The sequence below is a fragment of the Dipodomys ordii genome, unplaced genomic scaffold, assembly GCF_000151885.1.
Source record: "Dipodomys ordii isolate 6190 unplaced genomic scaffold, Dord_2.0 Scaffold42, whole genome shotgun sequence".
Taxonomy (NCBI): domain Eukaryota; kingdom Metazoa; phylum Chordata; class Mammalia; order Rodentia; family Heteromyidae; genus Dipodomys; species Dipodomys ordii.
This window is the reverse complement of record NW_012267258.1, coordinates 5,028,130-5,041,677: the sequence shown is the minus strand read 5'-3', so window position 1 is coordinate 5,041,677 and position 13,548 is coordinate 5,028,130. Positions and strand designations below refer to the sequence as shown.

Below are 13,548 nucleotides of genomic sequence, written 5' to 3'. Positions count from 1 at the left end.
TTTGTCGGTCATGGGGCTTGAACTCTGGGCCTGGGCACTGTCCCTAAGCTCTTCAGCTCAAGGCGAGCGCTCTACCACTTGAGCTACAGTGCCACTTCCGGTTTTCTAGTGGTTTATTGGAGATAGGAGTCTCACAGTCTTTCCTGCCCAGGCTGGCTTTGAACCGAGATCCTCATATCTCAGCTTCCTGAGTAGCTAGGATTACAGGCATGAGCCACCAGCGACCGGCCCATGAGACTCTTATCTCCAACAAACCATCAGAAAGCCAGAAGTGGTGCTGTGTCTCAAGTGGTAGAATGCTAGCCTTGAGCTGAAGAGCTGAGGGACAGCGCCCAGGCCCAGAGTTCAAGCCCCACGACTGACAAAAAAAAAAAAAAAAGAGTTACAGGAGGAATGAGAGACAAAGTCAGGAGTGAGCTCAATGATAGGCAGCTTTTGTGTGTGTGTGTGTGTGTGATGGGGCTTGAACTCAGGACCTGGACACTGTCCCTGAGCTTTTTCACTCAAGTCTAGCGCTCTACAACTTTGAGCCACAGCACCACTTCTGGTTTTCTGGTGGTTAATTGGAGGTAAGAATTTCACAAACTTTCTGCCTGGGCTGAATGTTCAGATTTCAGCCTCGTGAGTAGCTAGTACAACTGTGCGTCACCATGGTGGATAGGTAGCATATATTGAAAATCTGAGAGGGACTTTTAGCATCCTGGCTTAGCTGGGAGAGAGAACTTCTTCATGCATAAGCTGTGGGGTTTTAAGAAGCAGAATAGAACTCATAAAGGTTGGAAACCATGATAGACAATTTGCCCCATGATCAGGTTCCATTGTGTAATGGTCAGCACTCCGGACTCTGACAATTTGCCCCATGAAAGTTAGACTATGTTTGTGACTTTAACTGAGCATCACGATCCCACAATACTGTGAAATTTGGGAAATTATGTAACCACTTAATCACAATAAAAAATTTGAAGAAAAAAAAAAAAGAAGGTGAGCAGAAGGAGCAGGAGTGAGGCTGTTGGGGGAGACAGAACTGTTGCTGACTGATGTGTCTGGGAGTCGTCTGTTACCGGAAACTGAGACTTTGGTCCAGTTGTGGTGAGCGTTCCCAGCAGTGGAAAGTCCCTAAAGTGCCTAAGGTGGTGAAGCTGGTGTCATAAGGCGCTTGTTCAGGTCTATAGAGAAAGGGGTGACATTGTCCCTCTAGCTGGGTTTGGGCTGGAGAGGCCTCTGGAGTCTGGGATAAATGCAGCAGGGATTCCCTCCTTGAGCTATCTAAAGGTGGGGGCCTTTGAAATGGCTGTCATTTGGTGTTGTAAAAATTCCTGAAGGAGGTTGATTAAGCAGGGCAGAAAAAAATAAAAGAGAAGAATTTGGAAAATAAGGGGCTGTCCCATGGGTAGAGAGGATGCATAGAGGCCTGTATTCTGTTGAGGGATGAATGTTCTGGTCCTGTCCTGGAGCTACTTGATCCCGTTCCCTGACTAGCCTGGATTTGTTGTCATAGAAGCAGCAGTCTTTCCCACACAAGAGGCATAAAACCAGCCGGGCACTGGTGGCTCACACCTGTAATCCTAGCTAATCAAGAGGCTGAAATCTGAGGATGACAGTTTGAAGCCAGCCTGGGCAGGAAACGGTGAGACTCTTATCTCCAATAAACCACTCAAAAAAGCTGGAAGTGGCACTGTGTCTCAAATGATAGAGTACGAGACTTGAGCAAAAGAAGCTCAGAGACAGCGCCCAGGCCCAGAGTTCAAGCCCCAGGACTGGCAAAAGAAGAGTCATGAGGAATTCGAGACCTTGTCTGTTTTGTAATACAGCTGGCTGCCAAGTACTTGATTCGGGCCTGTAAGGCTGATAGTTGGATTGTTGTGCCATTTAGGTTGTCCTTTAGAGCTTCCAAGAGGCATTGGATGTGGTGGATAAAGTCTCCAAGACCAGCCAAGCTGGGGCCACCCCTGCCAGAACACCAAATCCTAAAATTAAGAGGGACAGGCAGGCTCGGCTGTCCAAGAAATCTGATGTGCTGAGTGAGGGGAATGGGGATGGGGTCTGGGCTGACAGTATAGGAGACAGGCTAGCACAGGACGATAAGGGTACACTCATCCAGTTTGTGAGCAAGCAGGCGTAAGACTGGGTTCCACAGAAGAAGAAGACACCCTTGTGTGGGGTGCAAAGCACGCAAGCAAGTCAAAATCAATGAAGGACTGAATCCTATATGCGTGTACCTGTACTCTTTCACAGGAAGAGAAGGGGGACGATGGTCATACGATCGTGAGGGGTCAGAGCTGGAGGGAGGCAGATGAGGGAAGGGGGTTTCCCACAACTGAGAGTGTGATGAAAACTAAAGGAAGACAGATGTTGGAGAAAGAAGTTGACAAGAGGATTGTTAGAATGCTTTGGATATTCCCGACAGACATGGGAAAGACCAGAAGGCAGCCTTGACAGAAGGCAGAAGTGTTAGTAGAGGAGCTGGTAAGAGAGCAGTATGAAGTATGGGTGCTGGGGTGTATGGGGACTAGGGTAGGACATGTTGGGAGCTCCCCATGCCTCGTGGTTGTGGCATCTGAGTTTGAAAGGATAGAAGGAGGAAGAGATAGAATTTGCTTGCAGGAGGTAAAGAGGATGCCCACTGGAACAGACGGAGGGAAGGGGGGTGCTGAATATATAAGGGGGCACAGGAGATTAGATCCCCTGAAGCCAGAGGCCCCCTGGACAAGTGAAGGAAGGTGGGCAGGGGAGGAGATAAGAGGTTTGAGCTGTTGTTTTAGTGAGAGAAGGGCCTTCAGCACCAATACCGAGTTGTTACTCTGTGAGGCCCGAGAAGAGAAGACATTGCTCAGCTTAAATTTGGATTGATACAGTCAACCAGATGTATTGGTCCAAAAGAAAAGAGGAGTAGGGTGAGCTAACCAATGTCTGTACTTATGTACAGGTATGTAGCAGGAAGAGAAGTTGGGTTTGGTGGTGGGGAGAAGATGAGCTCAGGTCTTAAGGGAAAATAGAAATTGAAGGGGGGGGTGTGTGTATCAGGATCAATCAAGGGGAAATTAAGGAAATCATTGTGGTCAGAAGGAAGAACAGACAAAAGGTTATTTAAGAGGGGTTAAACTCTATGAGGTAGTTCTGATTATCTGGAGGAAATACTGAAATTTCCAGGTAGTCAAACTCATTGGCTTTCCAGAATAGTGAGGAGACCTGCTGTAAGGATAAAGGTTGGTCTTGCTATCTGGAAGCAAGAGTAAGAGGGAACCACCGGTAATCCCAGCATCTCAGGAGGCTGAGATCTGAGGATCACAGTTCAAAGCCAGCCCAAGCAGGAAAGTGCATGAGACTCATCTCCAATTAGCTATCAAAAATCCAGAAGTACAGAATGCTAGCTTTGAGCAAACAAGCTCAGGGACAGTTCCCAGCCCTGAGTTTAAGCCCCAGGACTGGCGCGCGCGCGCGCGTACACACACACAACACACACACACACACACACACACACACACTAATAAGTGAAGTTAATGAACAGTAAGCCTTTATTTCTCGATAAATAGCTATTTCTTTATATTGATGTAAAGTTATCGTTAGCCCCTTTGGCAGACTCATTTCCATGTCGTTAATTCATAGAAAATTATAGAAGAAAAAAAGTGCAGATCCTTAAAATAGAATGACATGTTTTGTCATCATCTTCTTGACCATAAGAATGAATAAGAAGCCAGAGGAAAAGTGGTTTCGGGATATTGGAAGGTAGAGCAGGGAGGTTGGGGAGACTCGGGAATCTTCCACACAAAGCCTCAAACTGGCTAATCATTCGGGGTTTATATGGAAGAGCCCAGAATTTAAACAGGGTCAAGAGTAGAAGCTTCATCCAATTGAGTTGAACAGACAAGGCACCTTTGAGGCACCTTGAGGATGGTTGATGGTGTACCCTTCAGCAGAAGTAAATATTGTCTTGTTAAGACAATTCTTTATTTTTGCATCTATTGTTGTGACTTCAGTGGTTCTTGGAGAGCACACGTATCACATAGAGAGCCCCTTTGGTGGTTAGGAAGCCACACTCCTGCCCTAGGTGGGCATGTGACTCAATGATGTTACAATCCTACTTTAGGTTGGTGTAGATATTGACTACCCTGTCTCTGGCTAAGGTGGAGTAAGGTAAAGACTCTAGTTGGTGCTATGAGTTCTACCAGCCATGGGGCCATTTCCAGTGGTGAGAATTGTGCCTCAAGCAGTTGCTTTGACAAATAGGTAAGAAGGAGGCAGCAGTGGTGTAGGCCTCAAGTTCTAGAGCTTGTTCTTTGTCAGAGTGGATGTATAGGTGAGTAGTTTTGTGAGGGGTGGGTAGAGATAGGGCAGAGGGCTTAGGTTGGGCTTGTTTGAGAGGAAAGGTGGTGTTCAGAGATTGTGGAGAGGGGAGAGGTTTACTAGGGTCCCCAATGGGGGCCTCAGACGAGGGCTTGGCTGTTAAGGAATAGTTTGGGATCCAAATTCTGAAATAGCTAGTGAGCCCAAGAAAGGACAAGACCTCCTGTTTTGTTTTAGGAAGAGGTTATTTTTTTGAGAGTGCTATTTTGCATTCAGGTGGACTCAATCTACATCCCTGTATTTAGGTGGAAGTCTAGAGATGTGACCCACCAAGAAAGGAGTTGTGGCTTTTTCTTAGAGGCCTTTATAATCCCAATCAGAGAGAGGATTGAAGAGGATGGTGAGGTGCTGTTTACAGAGATCCTGCGACAGGCTACAGAGGAGAAGGCCATCAACATATTACTCAGGGCTAAGTTTAAGGAAGTCAGATCCTTGGGGAAAAGCTGACTAGGTAAATTGCCAGGTATAATGTGAATCTGGGTCCATCCAGATAAAAGCAAAAAGGGGTTGCTGAGTGGGATGTAAGGGAATAGAGAAAAAGACATCTTTGAGATCCAGCACTGCGAGGAAGGTGGTCTCAGAATTAAGGATAAGAGGATGTGGAAGTTTGGAACAATGGGGTAGATTGGTTTGATGGCCACATTAATTGCATATAAATCTTGGATCAAATGGAAGGATTTGTTTGGCAATTTTTTATGGTATGATATTATGCAGGTATTATGGGGGAGGGGGCTGGGGGGGAGTGGGGAGTATCATGGAAAGATGAAGAGACTATCCAGAGACCAAGTGAAACGCTTGGAGTCCCCGCCAAAATCTGAGCACCCATTATAGGTTTGCACAGTCAAGTTTAGATGGGGAGGGGGGATACAGGAAAGCAAACATGATAACAGAAGTGAATGGCCAAGTTCATTCCTGTGGTTGGTTTGCTTATCTCTGGAACGTTCCCTGAAGGGGACGGGGTCCTGGCTTATTTCCGATTACTAGGCCTAATGTCAGCCAGATCAGGCTCCTTGATAAGTGGGATTCATGAGATGAGAGCTGAAGAGACGGTCGATTGTAGGTTTAAGGCCTCGCCGTCCCTCTTGGTAGAGGGGATACTGCAGGACAGCCATGATTTCGGTGGGATCTTTCAAGGGAATGAGAATGGGAGTGTGGTGTGATATAATGGAAGGGTTAAAGGATGTCCCTTCCTGAAGGGTTAATTGGTGACTTGGGATGTTTGGGTGGTGGGAGGTCTTGAATGGGGAAGGACATATCGTTTTGGGGTGTGTACCTTGAATTGGGGGGGAAGGGAAAGGACAGGAGATAAAAAGGGCTGCTCCCAAGTTGTGAAGATCACAACCCAATAAAGGGAATCAGCAGTGGGTGGGGGATAGGGGAGGAGAAAAAATGGATCCCCAAAAGTATCATATGATGTAGGAGTTTTAAGGGGACACCTCCCAGGTTCCTTTCATTCCAGTTATGGAAAAGGAGACCTTTTTAGAGAGGCCTGGCAAATTTTAGTGAGAACAGATAGACTGACTCTGGTGTCTATGAGGAAAGAGATTTTTCTCCCTGGTGCCATCCTCTGGTTCTGTCCGTGGCTTTGATGGAAAGGCAGTCTGGGATCTGCTGTCTCAGGTAAGGGGCATGGAAACTGTGGTTGAATCCAAGGGTGGGATCTGCCTCCTGTAGGGGAAATCCATTTTCTAGTGCCCGCACTATGCATAGAAGGGGCAAGGTTTTGTCTAGGGTTAGGGCAGGCTTTTGTTCAATGTCTGGAAATGACTGATTCATTTAAGGACACCTGAGTTGGGCCTATGAGGATTTCTGGTTTGGGATTCTGGTTGCTAGCATCTGATACTTTTAGCTTTGTTTGCCAGGCCTGTTGTATATGGGCCTCCTCCTTCCTGTTGTTAAAAACCCTAAAGGCTGTATTAACCAGATCCTGTTGTGGTGTCTGGGGGCTGTCTTCCAATGTTTGAGATTTCGTTTTACTATCTGGGGCAGATGGGTGGATAAAGCAGAAAAAAATTAATCCCTCTTTTGATGTAAGGTCCATATTAGTATATTTAGTCATAGCCTCACTGAGGCAGATAGATTTTAGAGGAGCAGAAATAGTCTGATGTGAAGCCAAAGCTCAGAACCACTCATCTAAAACCCTCCCCCAAAACCTGATTTCAGACTATTATCAGGCTAAACAGCTTTTTAAACTTGTCCAAGTAGTGTCACTGCTTAGTTCAGTGAGATAACTGAGCAGAGAAAAAAAGTGAGGAGAAAGTCAGCCATAAAAATGTTGAATGAGGAGCTGGGAAGTTGGCTCAGTGGTAGAGCACTTGCCTTGCTTGCATGCATGAGACCCTGGGTTCAATTCCTCAGTACCACATAAGCAGAAAAAAGCCAGAAGCGGTGCTGTGGCTCAAGTGGTAGGGTACTAGCCTTGAGCTGAAGAGCTGAGGGACAGTGCCCAGGCCCAGAGTTCAGGCCCCATGACCGGACTCCCCCACAATAAAAAAGAAAGAAAAGAAACAGATAGCAAGCTACTGGTGAAGGTCTAGTGCATTTTATCTGGAACCCTGGTTTCATTAAGTTATACCCTATGTAAATAAGACATATACCAATCAACCAATCAGAAGAGACCTATCCTGATTCAGGTCCATGGGTGGGGGGTGGGGGGATTAAGCTTTGCTCCTACCAGGGACCAAGGGAGCTTCAAGTGGGTTGGAACTGGGGGTAGGAAACTGGGGAAACTAGGCTGGGGTGGAGGCAGGAGGTTCCATACCCGTACTAGGGGCTTTTTGAGTATTTTGAAATGTTCAGCTAGGCCAACTTTTATGTTTGGGCCATTTAAGTTTTAGGAGAACAAACAGCAGCTAAGACCCTTTTTGTTTTGATGTTTTGCAGGGGCAAAACACTAAACTTAGTCCAAAGTCTCTTCACTGCAAGAGTGTAACCACATGGCCAACCTGTTATTGAATTCCTCTACTATTACTGACTAATCAAGATGCATGTTATCACTAAAGAAACAATGACCACAGATCCAATTCTAGAAATGAGTACAATGTGTTTACTAACCAAGACCGTTGAGTTGGGTGCTAATGCTCCCACCTATAGTCTTGGCTACTCAAGAGACTGAGTTGTGAGAATCAAAGTCAACACAGACAGACAAATCTGAGACTCTCAGCTCCAATTAACCAGTGAAAAGCCATCAGCAGAAGCCAGGCCAAGTGGTAGGTACCAGCCATGAGTAGAAAAGCAAGCCAGAAAATGTGAGGCTCTGAGTTTAAACTTCAGTACTGGAACAAAGAAAAGGCAATGTATGGTCAGTGTACCAGGATTCCTTATTCTGAAGCTCACCGTGCTGTTTTGAATGTGTTTACTTTATATATGTACTTCCTCTATCCCTAACTAACCAGAGGCTGGTAACATTTAGGTCATTTCTACTAGAATATTCCTTTCAGAAAAGCTTTTTTTTGGGGGGGGTGCCAGTATTAGAGCTTGAATTTAGGGTCTGGGCAGTGTCCCTAGCTTTTTTTTGGGGGGTCCAGTCATGGGGCCTGAACTCTGGGCCTGGGCACTGTCCCTCAGCTCTTCAGTTCAAGGCTAGCACTCTACCACTTGAGCCTCAGCACCACTTCCGGCTTTTTTCTTTTTGCTTATGTGGTGCTAAGGAATCAAACCCAGGGCCTCATGCATGCAAGGCAAGCACTCTACCACTGAGCCACCTTCCCAGCCCTGTCCCTAGCTTTTTTACTCAAGATTCGTGCTCTACCACATGAGCCACAGCTCCACTCTCAGATTTGGAGGAGTTAATTGGCGATAAGAGTCTCACAGACTTTCTTGTTCAGATTGGCTTCAAACTGAGATCCTCAGATCTCAGCCTCCTATGTAACTAATGATTATAAGTGTGAGCCAAAGGCACCTGGCTTAGAAAAGCATTTTTCAAAGATTAGTCACAAAAGTGCAACGGTAAAGGAAACTTCTCTGATCTACATTCTCCATCTCTGGAAGATGAGGAACCTGAAATCCTTTTTAATTTAATATATATGAAGTGCTACTAGCACGGCGCCAAACAGCTCACATCCATTATCTTAATTAAATCATCAGGATATATATATATATATATATATATATATATATATATATATATATATATATGGTGAGTACTACCACAATCATCACCAGCATCATCATCTCCATTTAACAAATGAAAAAACCTGAAACTTGGAGATGTGAAACTACTTTCCCAAGGACTCTGAGCAAGAAAGTTGGGATGTAGTTTGAGTCCTTATTCAGAGGCTAACTTGGCCTCTGCCTCCCACCTCTCAGAGTGCCAGTCATGCAAAAAAGTAAAGGGCCAACTACAAATCCATCCAAAAATGACAGTGAAGGTGGTCAGTGAATGGTGGACAATGGAAGGTGGTCAGGGGAGGGGGAGAGAGACATCTGCGCTGGGCTGGCACAACTATATAGGATTTCAAGAGGAATCCAAAAGCCACGAATGGCAGAAAAGGCAGGGAAGGTAGAGTGCAAAAAGAGACCGACTGAGAAGCTGTGTCTCCTTTACCCCTTACCACACTTGCACCTTGCTCTCCTCACTGTCAGATTCTTCTAGGCTCCTCTACATCTGTTTCATAATTTTTTTTTTATTTTGCTAGTACTGGGGCTTGAAATCAGGGCTTTGTTTTTATGGTCAAAGCTGGCACTCTAAGACTTGAGCCACACCTCTACTTCTGGCTTTTTGCTCATTCATTAGAGATAAGAGTCTCCTATTTGTCTCCCTGGGTTGGCCTGCTTGGGACTGCGATCCTCAGATCTCAGTGTCCGCAGTAGGTAGGATTATAGTCATGAGCCACCAGCTCCAGACTTGTTTCATTTCATGATTCTTCAATCCCATTCAAATTGCTAAGTTTAGATCAGCTGATAGGGACCAGAACTTGATTGAGCAGAGGGAATGGAGACAAGAAGACAGATTTGAAGGGGCCTTGCAAGAATCTGGCCTCTGCCAGAGAGATGAGCAAGAAAAGCAGAGCAGACTTCAAAGTCTGCTCAACAAGACTCTGAAGAGAGGAATGAGATGGCTTGACCAACATTTCTTCCCAACAAGTATTTATTAAGCAACTATGATGTGCTGGATATTGGAGGCACAAGAAGCAAGATCAGGTTCTTGCTGATCACCAAAGAGGATGTTTCAGCTATCACCCAAGGGGAGGCAAAGCCAGCATAGACCAGGCATCAGTCTAAGTTCATGGAACAACCTCACGATTGCAGTTTGAAGCCAGCCCAGGTAGTAAAGTCAACAAAACTCTCATCTCCAACTAGCCACAAACACTTGGAAGTGGAAGGGTGGCGCAAGTGGTAGCGCACTAGTATCAGAGCAAAAAAATTCAAGTGAGAGCTCAAGGTGCATGCGCTCGTGTGGATACCCACACACACACATCAGAATATGCTTTAAAAATGGTGAATGGTAAATACATGGCTGAGCAGTAAGACTGCCTGCTTAGCAAGCATGAGGCCCTGAGTTCAAACCCCAATGCTGACAAGAACAGTAAATACCTTTCAACACTATTCATCTCATCTGCTGAATTATATTACAGTCAAAGCAGAGGATAATAGGACTTGCTGTTCCTTCGGCAGGACTTCTAATTATTCAAAGAGTTGAGCCTTTCTCATTTATTCAGGTTTCAGGACAGGTGTCAGTCCTCACACAGCCCCTCCTAGTGGACTGCCCAATGGCACGTATTCTCCACAACACACCATATGGTTCTATTTCTCCATTGCCTTGATACCTGGCATATATTCACACACGCATTGCCATGGGTTTTTTTTTGTTGTTGTTGTTGTTTGTTTGTTTCTTCATTGCCATGTTTTGTATCTCCCACAAGAATGGACCTTCACAGAAGCAAGAACTTAATCTCATTAGTTGGTGCCAGCCACACAATAAGTCTGCCCTGAAGGAAACATTTATTGAATACAGTACAATTAAAGAGGGAGGAAAAAGGCAAAAAAAAAAAATTAAGACCTCAAACCAAAACATACCAAGAATTAAAAGACCTTGAAGAGCCCACGTTTGTCACCCTAGCTACTCAGGAAGCTGAGCTGAGACTTACAGTTTGAAGCCAGCTCAAGCAGAAAAGTCGGTGAGACACTTATCTCCAAACAACCAGCAAAAAACCAGAAGTAAAACTGTGACTCAAGTGGTAGAGCACCTGCCTGGAGTAGAAAAAGCTTAAGGGACAGTGCCCAGGCCCTGTGTTCAAGGCCCAGTACCATCCTGCACTTACACACATGTACACACACTTCCTCAAACCAAACCACACACACACACACACTCACTCACACTCACACACACACACACACACACTTCCTCAAACCAGTCCTGTTTCCAGTTCCTCAGAACAACAGAGAATTAAGACAAGGAAGAGCAAAGCCATGTCCATAAAGGAGAGGTTAAACCAAAATCCAGAGAAGTCGCAGACCCCACAGCAGATCAGGGCCCAGCTAGATCAGGAGGGCACCCACCCAGTGTAAGACATTTGACAATGAGGCCAGCCAGCTGCCAGAGCTCAGGTTTTATTTCCGTTGTCCTTCTGACGTCAGAAAAAGCACGAGTTGCTGCCTAGTTTTTTTTTTTTCTATCAAGGTGACAAATTACAGCCCGCCTGGGCCCTGAATTCAGCAAGCCATAGATTTCTTTCCTCCTACCTCTTATTTTGAAAAATGCAACAACGACGACGACGACCACGACAAAAACCAACCGCACGGCTCGCTTTAGAGGTGTCCAATTTCCTTCCAAACGCAAATGCATTCATGGTTTCTTAGGGGCAGGGCTTCCCCCCCCATTCTTTCTACTCTAGTCTACACACCATTGATCACTCTAAGAAATGTACGGGGTCCCCCGCAGCAGTTTTGCTTTCCATGGGAGACACAAGCTTCTGACACCCCTCTCCCCACTCCCCCAAGCCACCCGGCCCTTCTTCCCCCCAGGTCCGCACAGCTGAGAGACACAAAGGATTCAGACGATCGCCAAACTCTCCCCAGCTCATGAAAGACGCGCAAAGCGGATATGGGAAATTCTTTTTGCCCCCACCCCCACCCCCAATGTGCGTCCTTGTAAAACCCGAGTGGCCTGGGCCAGCACCCGAGGAGCCCAAGGGTCCCCTCAAGGGTCCTCCCTCGTGGGTGCTGAGAGCCACCCCCCCCCGACACGTGGGGAAGTGATGGTTAGGGGGAAGAGAGGGGTGCACCAGAGTTCAAACTCACGCCTGGCATCCCAGCCACTCGGGAAGCTGAGATCTGAGGATGGAGGTTCGAAGCCAGCCCGGGCAGAAAAGTCCCCGTGAGACTCTTATCTCCAATTAACTACTCAAAAAAAAAAAAAAAGCCTAAGTGGAGCTGTGGCTCCAAGTGGTTGCGCGCTAGGGGCGCAGGGGCAGCCAGGGGCAGCCAGGGACAGCCAGGGGCAGCGCCCAGGCCCAGAGTTCTAAACCCCAAAACAAAACAAACAAACAAAAAAATTGGAGAAAAGAAAAAAGCGCGTTTTCCTCCAGGTGTCCAGCCGGCTGGCTGGAAGGCCATCTGGGGCCAGGTTTAGGCACGTGATCCCGGACCCCAGGGTGAGGGAAGAGGGGCGCTCAGCTCTGCGCCCCCCGCGCGCGGGTACCGGGCAAGCAGAGGCCTTTGTTCACCGACCCTGCGGATCAGGCTGTAGCAAAAATACCAAGAAAAAAAAAAAAAAACTTCCCCTTTCACTGCCTTTCCAATGATCAAGTACCCCTTCTGGCGGGAAAGGCCAGTGACAAGCCAGCTTCCTTTAGTATCCTCTCATCCCCTACCCCTCAACCTGAGGAACAGAGATACGCGATGGGGAGGGGGAGGCAACGTGCTCCTGGTTAGTCCTGCATCGTGGCGCAGCGCCACCCTACCCCCCTTCCCCCGTTAGCCCCCTCCTAATCTCCCCCCTCCCACCCCAAACCCTCCTGGTCAGGGACCCACCACTGGCTAGATCCTGGGAGCTGCGGACTCAGGAAATTCCCCCCCGAAATGGGGGAAGAGGGGAGATTCGGATCCCCTAGACGCGTGCTTACGCGCTCTGCTCTAAGAAAAGATACTGTGTCTTTCAAAAGATGATGAAGAGCCAGGTCTCTTATCGCCAGTGTAATTCTTTTCCTTGGCTTCCGTGGGGCTGGCTGATCTTCTTTGGTCTCTCCTTCAATGGTCTCTGATCACCCTAAGTCTCATTGAAGATCCATGAACCACCACGAGTTCGTCTCAGAGGTGCTCAACTTCAAGTTTGGGGTCCAACCCTATCCCTGACTTATGACATCTTGCCGGTGTGGCAGGCTAGGATCTGAAGCTGGATGCCCGTGGCCAGGCGCCCACGGTGTCCCCACCGTCCTTCTCCGATGTTCCTCCCCGCAGTCGGATGTCCTTTGTGTCACTGCCCGGTCGTGGGTGGGGGCGGGGAGGGGCGGAAGGTCGGCGTGGCGGATTTTCCCCAGAAGGTGGAAGGGCGCAGGTTTCCAGCGACCTTCAGGAGCAGGAGGAGTGGCGTGGCGGCCCAGCCCGCGCGGCTTCCCTTCTACTTTCAGGGCTGATCGCAGGGAGGAGAGGGGGATCTACCCTACCACCTCCTCCCCCCCTCCCCACACCCTACACACACACACACACACACAATCCCCACCCACACGCGGCTCTCGGGCCTCCCAACTTACATACAAGACACGCTCTGGACGCTGAGGCTCTGGAGTCGCAGGCATTTCAAATCTACTGGGGCGGGGGGTATCGCGGTCCTGACACCTCCGTGGCTCTCGGTGGGATTAACCCGGCATGGCACACGCCACGCCTCCGCCTCCAGCGCGCCCTTCACCACCGCCACCCCCCTGGCCGCGCGCCCGCTCTTTCAACCCAAAGCTGCGTGCGGCGCCGCGCAGTCCCTTCGCATAGTGTCCCCGCTGCGGCTGGCGCCCCGCGCTGGGTGCGGGCTCTGACGGAGCTGCCCCCGCGGCGGGTGGACACCGAGCATCGGGGAAGGAAGGGGCGAGGGAGGAGGGGGACGAGGCGCGGCTGGGGCGCAGGGGAGGGGGGTGGATTGCGGGGCGCAGACGAGGAGAGCGGAGGCTGCGCACTGCCTGGGCACCGGTTCCCCCCCAACCTCCCTCCCCCTCCCCTTCCTCCTCCCGCGTGCCTTGGAGGAGCCGCGGGCAGCCAGCCTGTTCCGATCTC

General features: G+C 48.4%; 1 protein-coding gene across 6 annotated transcripts in view; it reads right to left on the bottom strand.

Annotated features, from left to right (window-relative positions):
* The window catches only part of Slc38a1 (solute carrier family 38, member 1), a 64,880-nt gene extending 51,573 nt beyond the window's left edge, over nucleotides 1-13,307 (bottom strand). For 2 of the 6 annotated variants that reach the window (XM_013018851.1, XM_013018856.1), the window contains exons 1-2: nucleotides 13,038-13,307; nucleotides 12,319-12,853 (exon numbers count right to left, since the gene is read on the bottom strand). The gene's annotated coding sequence lies outside the window, so the exon portion shown is untranslated. The remainder of the gene's footprint in view (nucleotides 1-12,318; nucleotides 12,854-13,037) is intronic. The other 4 variants (XM_013018853.1, XM_013018854.1, XM_013018852.1 and 1 more) reach the window with 4 other exon arrangements.
* Nucleotides 13,308-13,548: the final 241 nt, after the last annotated feature.